This window comes from Mus caroli, chromosome 7 (genome assembly GCF_900094665.2).
Source record: "Mus caroli chromosome 7, CAROLI_EIJ_v1.1, whole genome shotgun sequence".
NCBI classification, from domain to species: Eukaryota; Metazoa; Chordata; class Mammalia; order Rodentia; family Muridae; genus Mus; species Mus caroli.
Genome location: NC_034576.1, coordinates 79,532,008 through 79,540,440, shown reverse-complemented (window position 1 = coordinate 79,540,440; position 8,433 = coordinate 79,532,008). Strand labels below are relative to the sequence as shown.

General features: G+C 37.9%; 1 protein-coding gene across 1 annotated transcript in view; it reads right to left on the bottom strand.

Annotated features, from left to right (window-relative positions):
- Positions 1–8,433, bottom strand: part of Agbl1 (ATP/GTP binding protein like 1) — an 842,475-nt gene that overhangs the window by 192,948 nt on the left and 641,094 nt on the right. The gene's annotated exons all lie outside the window — the stretch shown is intronic.

Here is an 8,433-nt window from a genome sequence, read left to right as displayed (position 1 = left end):
ATTTATTAAGAAAACTTGCATGCATCTACATGGCTACCATTGCCTGCATTTACAACAGGATTGCACACTTTGTTGACTGTAAGGTTTCCAGGGATTAGGTGTCCTATGCATCAGCAGTTGGAAGCCAGGAAAGCACTCTACCACCCGACCTGTAGCCTCACCACAGGATAAGCAATATATTTAAAATAGAAATTTAACATCTAATTCAGAATATGTGCTTGAAATGAAATCAAAAGTTGAAATGAAGGTAGATACTTTTCTTTAGCCTCGGGTTCAGGTAGTACTGGGGCTCTGAATGATCAGGCTTTTGAATGAGCTTGGCTCTGCTATGCATTTGCCCATCTTCACCACCAGAAGCCTGCAAATATACTTTCCAGCAAGCACCATTGGAGGTTGCAAAACAGTTACAAAATGAACCCAGGTGACTTTTAAAACACTGATTTCATTGGATGGCATACATTAGGTGGCATCAGACCATCTTCATTCATATGGATATTTTATATTCTCATTTCCTCACTACTGTGCTCAGTATAGCAATAAACAAAAATGTGCAAATACCCTAGTGCTATGTTAACTCCAAGCCAATCGGGCTGATTCCCCAGAGGAGCATAAGTGAGTCACATGGTTTTGAGGGACCCTCTACACTGCTTTCTGTGATGGCTGCAATGGATTACTTCCCAACTCGTGACGAATGAGGTTCTTGACTCAGAGCATTGCCAACATGGATCATTTGATTTCTCTTTGAATAGCGTTGGATATAATCTGAAGAGTCGAATATTATTAGAAATTCAGAACCTCATAAAAGTCAATTTGCCCACTCTAATCTGACAGGTAAATGCTCTCAGATGACAGAATGGACAGAACTCTGCATCAGGAGGGAAAGTTCTTGACTCTTCACTTCATTCTATGTGCATTTGTGGGACAGTTCATTCTATGTGTGTGTTGCGGGTATTCACCTAGTTTCTCTGCTTTCATTTACCACATCTCTAAAACAGATATTTCTTTTGCACCTTGATGACTGTGGAGCCCATCAACAGAAGTTTCTGAGAGACAAGGATAATGGCTACTTGGCTTCATACCATGCCTTTGGAATGCAGGGCACATACAATTTTTCCTACAAGTTCATGTTTATGCTTAAAGTAAATGCCAAACAAAATCTCCCTAGATTTAACTTTTAGACAACAAAATTTAAAAGGTACATATTACAGAAAAAAATGCCCCAGTGCAGAGCAGCACTAAGCAGGAACAACGTCTACTTCCTGGTGTTCGGACTCAGATTCATCTGCTTTGATGTAACTCAATAACCTCAATGACAGGGTGCTTACTCTGCACCTTAGTCCTCCTACATTAAAGCAAAGATATAGACTCTATATGTGAACCCTGTGCAGCTTGACAGTCAATGACTCTGAGTCTATAAATTGATTTATCTTATGTCTTTACATTGGAAAATCACACTAAAGTTCGCACTCCATGGAAAACATTGTTATGTTTATTCCTCGTTATATTTTATGTTTCCAGTTTCAATTGTACTCAGCTAGGCTGATCTGGACCTTTAAGTCTAGGAAGATAATAAATCTAAAAACAATTGCTTTCTTTGTCCTTGGAAATGAAAACAAGATCGGGAGACTGTTAGCTGCATACCTTTCTTTTAAGAGATAAAAGGCCATTCTCACTAATTGATGCACTATTGTCAGGACTACTAGTCATGGGCACTCAACAGAAATTATAAAAATTTAATGACATTGGCTTCCCGAGGCACCTCCTCCGTGGAAAAATTATACTTTGCCAGCCATGCATGATACTGTTTCACACCTCCACTGACACTTCTAAATTCACACATCCAGTCTTTGGAGGGCCATAAGAAGCACCTGGAGTCTTCATTGCAGCGTCACCTTTGTGCTGCAGAAAGTCCCTGAGTATGGCAGAATGTCTCACACCTTCCATTTGCACGTGTTAAACATCTGAATGGTGCGGTCACATTTCCTCCTCAGCTATGGCTGTATCTGTTTGCACCTTGGAGCTCACTGTCATGATCATTACCATAGCATCATCCCTGACACCCTTTATTTCTTTATTTCTTTCTTTATTTATTTATTTCTTTATTTATTTCTTTATTTATTTCTCTTTCTATTTGACTTAATGCAATCCAGAAGGAAACAAAAATATGTTGTCTATGTTAGTATCCTTTTCTCCAAGTGAATTATTTCCTTCAAGCATTTTATTTAGTTTTAGTTTTACCAACATGTACGTGTTTTACATATTAGGGGGCTCATCGTGATATCTTAACACACAAATACATATGTATATGTATGAATGTGTGTTTGTATGTATGCGAATAGATGCACTGATCACCCTCAACCCCCTGTTTTCTACTTTTTCAGCTCAACTATCCCATCCTCTGTTAACTCTGGCCATGACTATTTCAATTCATATCAGACTTTTATTTTGCTTCCACTAATGAGAGAAAACACACAGTACTGGCCTTCTACAGCGGACTCATTTTACATGATATGTCATCTAGAGCTACCTACTGTGCTAGCAATGACAGTCTTTCAGTGTGTGTGTGTGTGTGTGTGTGTGTGTGTGTGTGTGTGTGTGTGTAAAACATTTCTTTAAATACTTTGGATATGTACATAAGATGGTCACTTAGGTTGCTTCCATTACTTGGCTATCATAACTAAGGCTGCAATCAACATGACCATGAACATTTCTTTTTGCAGTACTAATTACAAAGCTCTGTTTATATATTCAGCGGTAGAATAGCTGGATCACATGATACATCTACTTCTTAGGATTTGAGAGCACACCTTACTGATCTCCATAATGATTCCCTGCACAAAATTCACCTCAAAATAGATCAAAGACTCTGACCTCTAAAACTAATGAAAGAAAACATAAGGGGAACAGTAGGATACTCACATTGATATTTTAATATGACCTCTAAACCAAACTAAACAAAAGCAAAAATAGGACAACATACCAAACAGCTTCAGCATACCAAGGGAATCCTAACTACTCCAAGGCACAGTGTACAGTAATGCCCTATGCACAGCTATCTAGTAGAGTAGTCTAACTCAGATTAATGATATAAAAGAAAAAGCCTCATGGAAACAACTAGTTAGGGAGCTAATTTTAAAGTACTCCTTCAAAAGAAAATAGTTTGAGCAGGATTACCCTCCATTGGTAGACAATATTATTCCCAGAAGATGTAGATAATTAAAAGAAAATCACAGTACAAGGCATGGGATAATATCCTATGACTTATTGGACATAGTGGTCTCAAATATCTCTCAAACAACATAGTCTATTATAATTACCCTTCATTACCCATGATAACTTACACAGTGAGACACCATACACTTTGGTTGCAGGACAGAGAAATCATTCTCAATTGGACTGGGACACTTCTTTGCTGGCTAGCTTTCATGGTGTCAAAGGTTCTATGGTTTTCAGGGAAGAAAAATTTATAGGTAGTGTTACCCAGCACTGGACTCTGAATAGCTCTACCTGCCAGGAAAGATGTACTTGTCATTGAAATAATTGTAAGGCTGTTATGGGGTAACTCAATTCATTCTGATTAGATTTTGAGTTTTGCTCCACAGGAAGGAACATAATGCCTAGAAACTATAATTTCTCGTTAAGTTCACATGACTAGAGATTTCATAGGCCCTAGAGTAGAACCTGTTATTGTTATTTGGCCAAATTACTGTTGTGAAAATTACCCTCTAAATATTTCAGTTTATGACTATAGACTTGTGCTTCTCTCTAACTTGGCCAGAAAAGTATCTTTTAATAGAGGATGGAAGTCAATAGGAGATATGTAACTGTTCAAAAGGTGAAAAGAAGAGACTCACTGCTTATCTCTCAACGGGATCTTAATTTTCACTACCACCAAGTCTCAGAGAACATTGTAGAAGAGTCAGAAAGAATTTAAGAGGATGAGAAAGATTATCCCCAAAATGTCTTCTTCACACAAAATGTTTATCTTAATAACCACGTTGTAGCATCTGTGGTTGCATGTACAAGGCTTAAACAAGATTAAGCTAGCCAAAATCCAAGTATTGATGGAAGAGATAATATCCAGGCCCTATACCATACTGGGGAGATATCTTTCCTATCTTTTCCCCTGTTGACCTAATGTTCTAAGATGTACTTATGTCCTTTAAACCATTCCCATCTTTATGGAGTGCCCCATATAATCTATAGTTCCACTACTTTTGAAGAGTCAGTAGATCACTTACTCTCTGTGTCACCTAGGGCTCCACTAGCCTGCACGGGCCACTGCATCCCTTTTCTGCCCCCACAACCCTAGGCTATATATTTGTACACTTGTCATGTTGCATTGTGATCTGGAGATATACAAAATTCAAGTGCTTTAGAACTCCCTCCTTTGAGAGTTCTCATTTTGCTCTCTTTTATTTCACATTGAGTGGAAATTCCAAAGAAATAAAACAAGAATATATGCTATTTACTCTGCATTTACCCATATGTTACTTTTTTGACTTTACTAACTAGCCTTTAAAATAACTTCCTCCTATTATTACTATCAGATAGTACCTAATTGCCCTATCACACCCCATATACCAGTTATTCTGGAAACAAATGGATTGCTTTGCTTGTTTTTTAATTTCACCCAAGTTACTGTGTTTCTCCTTCCATTCAGTCCCTAGTTCTTTTTACTTCTGTTCTTAATACTTTCACTTTTGTTATCTTTCCATGTGTAGTCACCCAAACATGCAGGGATTTTTTTCTTCTTTTTAAATAACTTATTACTAAATCAATCCAAACCTTATAGAGATTTGAGTCAATTTCAATATTTCTATGAATGACCTTCACATTCTTTTCACCCTTCAGTTCTTAGTTTATCTCTGAAGGCTCTGAAATTGATCTCACCCATTCACTCAAAAAATTATATCTATGACCTTAATTCACTTTATCTTCTCATGTTCAAGTACCTTTTATCTTTCTATTAGTTGATATCTAGAATGCTAACTCGGATGGTTACAAAATCTGCAGACCCTTCTTTTCCATGGATGTAATCACATCTCTCCCTCTCACCTCTTTCTTTTCACTATGCCTTGATTTTGTCATATATCCACTTCCTGTCTTACTTATCTTATTTGCCATGTTTCAATAGTATAATCACACTTGTCATACAGTCTCAACCATGTCTGTATTCCTTTGCATCACCTTTGCCCAATATGTGCAATGTTTGCTCCATGTCTTTGCTCATAATAAATATTGTATGCCCTGCAATGCTGAGGAACATCTGAGAACGTGATCACATTTTACCTCAATAACTATATATTACAAATAGTTATTTGACCAAGGCAATGAAACGTCTCATATTGATGGGCATATAATTTAGTTAGTAAAAACTATGGAGTCAATCATTTATAGGACAAGGGATATTTGATACCATTGAAACATCACATTATAAAAACAAACAGGTTATTAAAGATATTTAAGGATGTAAAAAAGTAGATAGACACATACTGGAAAAGAAGAAACTGTAGATGATTCTCCACATAGTACACTTTGACTTGCTTGCCTGGCATATACAGGTCAAAGAATGGATGTTTACCTCTTCAAAAAAACACAAGATAATCTTCAGGCTTTGAGGCTGATAATTGTTTAGATATATTAAGGGAGAGAGGGAGAGAGAGAGAGAGAGAGTTGGGAGAGAGAGAGAGTTGGGAGAGAGAGAGAGTTGGGAGGGAGGGAGAGAGAGAGAGAGAGAGAGAGAGAGAGAGAGAGAGAGAGAGAGAGAGAGAGAGAGAGAGAAAGAATCTCACTATGATGCTCTGGCTTTCCTGGAACTTACTACTATGTAGACCAGGCTGGCTTTTAAGTCAATCACCTCACATACACATTAAAGTAAGCTAGCCTAGCATGATAGAATTTGGCTAACTTCAAAACTCTTAGATTTCCATCATGCTCAACTGTCTTCATTGAAGATAAGAGGGAATGTTCTTGAAAAAGGATAAATGGAGGAAAACTACAGAGTGAGTGAAGTAAAGGAGTGTCAATGAGTAGATGGATTCCACTGACTACGCAGAAATGTTTACAATGGATGATTTTGTTACAAAATGTATTCATATTCCACGGGCATGGCATAGAATTGAAAGCCTTTATTCCTGAGGAAGAACTCTAATCCTCGATGTCAGGTTCCTTTACTCTTTTCAAAGACCTGCAAATTTCTTTCTGTGTTATCTCTAGCAGGCATACCTACTTAGACTGATATTAATTACCTTGGATCTTATACAGTGCTGGAGGGTATGTTGGTTTGAAAGAGAATACCCTTCATAGGCTCCCAGTTGGTGGGCTACATAGGAAGGATTTGAAGGACGCATGTGGCCTTATTAGAGGAAGTATTTCACTAGGATGAGGAAGTCAAAGGCCCATGCTAGACCCAGTCTTACTCCTTCTTATTGGTTCCCATCACTCAACATATTCATTCATCTTTTCCTTTGTTCCTTTGAGCCATTTTGTCATCTTGGACATCTTTCTGATTCGTGTTAATGTTAATCATTAAGAATTTTATACTTACTATATGCCAAAAAATTGCCTAAAGCATTTAAAATGTGTTAACTTGCAAAACATTTCTTGAATTGGGTTATGTCATAATTTCTGCCCTAGAGGTAAAACAAAACAAAACAAAACAAAGCCACAAAATATAACCCTCCATTCCACAGAATGATTAAAAAAAAAAAAAAGCTTATCCCAAATCATGTAATAAAAAGCAGAACCAAGATTCCACCCCAGGTTCCAGAATGAACCCGAGGGTCTAAACTTACCCTGGAAGTTTACATTTCCTTATTTATTCATGTAGTCTCAATATTTTACCAGAAATATTTATCATCTTTGGAGATCATTTCTCTATAGGTTATAGAATAGATTGCATATGTCTACGGGGAAAAAAACAAGGCGCATATGAACTAGTAGGTGCGGTAAAACTATGATGTCATTCCTAAATGGGCAGCTAAAGAGAATGCAATAGCAATAATAATAATAATAATAATAATAATAATAATAATAACAATAATAATAGTAACTTTTGATTATTTATTTTAAAAATAACCAATTAAAATTTATCTAATATAGTTCTCCATATGTTTGGCTTTCTTCTCTCTTTATTAATTTCTTATAAATACATGACCAGCTTCACATAATAAAACAAGAGATCTACTCAGCTTTTTCCTATTCCCCCAGATCTCTGAAGAATGGGCTTCATGTCATTTTGATTCCTAACGATCATCTACACATCACCCAGGATCTGTTCTGTCTGCTGAAGACACAAAAGGAGGGAAAGCAACTGTAAACTACCAAGGAACTGATAACAGTTTAATGGTAACGAACCACAAATCACTGCTTTTCTATAGGAAATCATATGGTTTGTACTCGTGTCTGGGAAGACCAAGATCACAGCTGGGAGACAGACACAAGTGCAATGTCAAAGATTAGTTTGCAGGAACTGTTTTCCTTGTGGCTTCTCTATTGTGTGCGCGATAAGGGTAATTGCCACTACAGGAAGAGTGAATCACAACAATGGCAGGAACATAGGTCTCTGCCACTAATTCACTGCACAGGATTTAGACTATTTTCCCCATTTTCTGACTTCAGGACTTGAAGGAGAACTCCATTCTGAACATTTGGATTTGCAGACAAATCAGTGAAGTTGCTGGCTCAGGTCAATTTCCTCCATCTTCCTTTTGTAAAAAGCCGATTAAGTGCCGAAGTCTGGATCAGCTGAGGTGCTGGTAGTGTTGAGAGACTCAGTGAAAGTGGAGGGTGGATCATGGCATTCACCACCCTAGATTTCAATAATCCAAGCGCCTCAAATTAGGAGCACAGCACTGTAAACTCACAGAGTGCCTGCCTGCTGGGAATCCTTAGAGCAGCAGACCCCAAATGAGAAAAGATCCTGGGCAGAGCTCCCTCATCCATATATTTAAACTGCTTTTCTCTGACAGCATCCTTGATGATTTGGTAGACTGAGGAGACAATACAGTCCAGAGGTGTCAATAAGAGGTTTCTCTCTTGTTGTAAGCCTGATGTCTTCCAGAGGGCTGTTGACAAGGTCATGACCTGACTTGAGGTGGAGAACCTTGCTGGGAGAGCCTAGTCCTGCCTACTCTAGAAGGTTATCCCTGAAATGCAGACTCTAAGAGCTGTGCTTTTAAAACATTTGAATTGTAAGAGCTTCTTACAGACTTCAACAGTCCCTTGTGGTGCACTCCCTTTGGGGCCCTGTTTGTCTAAACACACTGACAGCTTTGATGAAGCCGACTTGGTGGAATATTTCTCTGAGTTTAAACTGCATCAATTCACAGACATACCACATGCATTCTCTTTTGAAACTGTGCAGTGATTCATTTTTCTGACTTCTGCTAACACTGCTCCTTCCCACAACCCAGGCATCTGAAATCCATC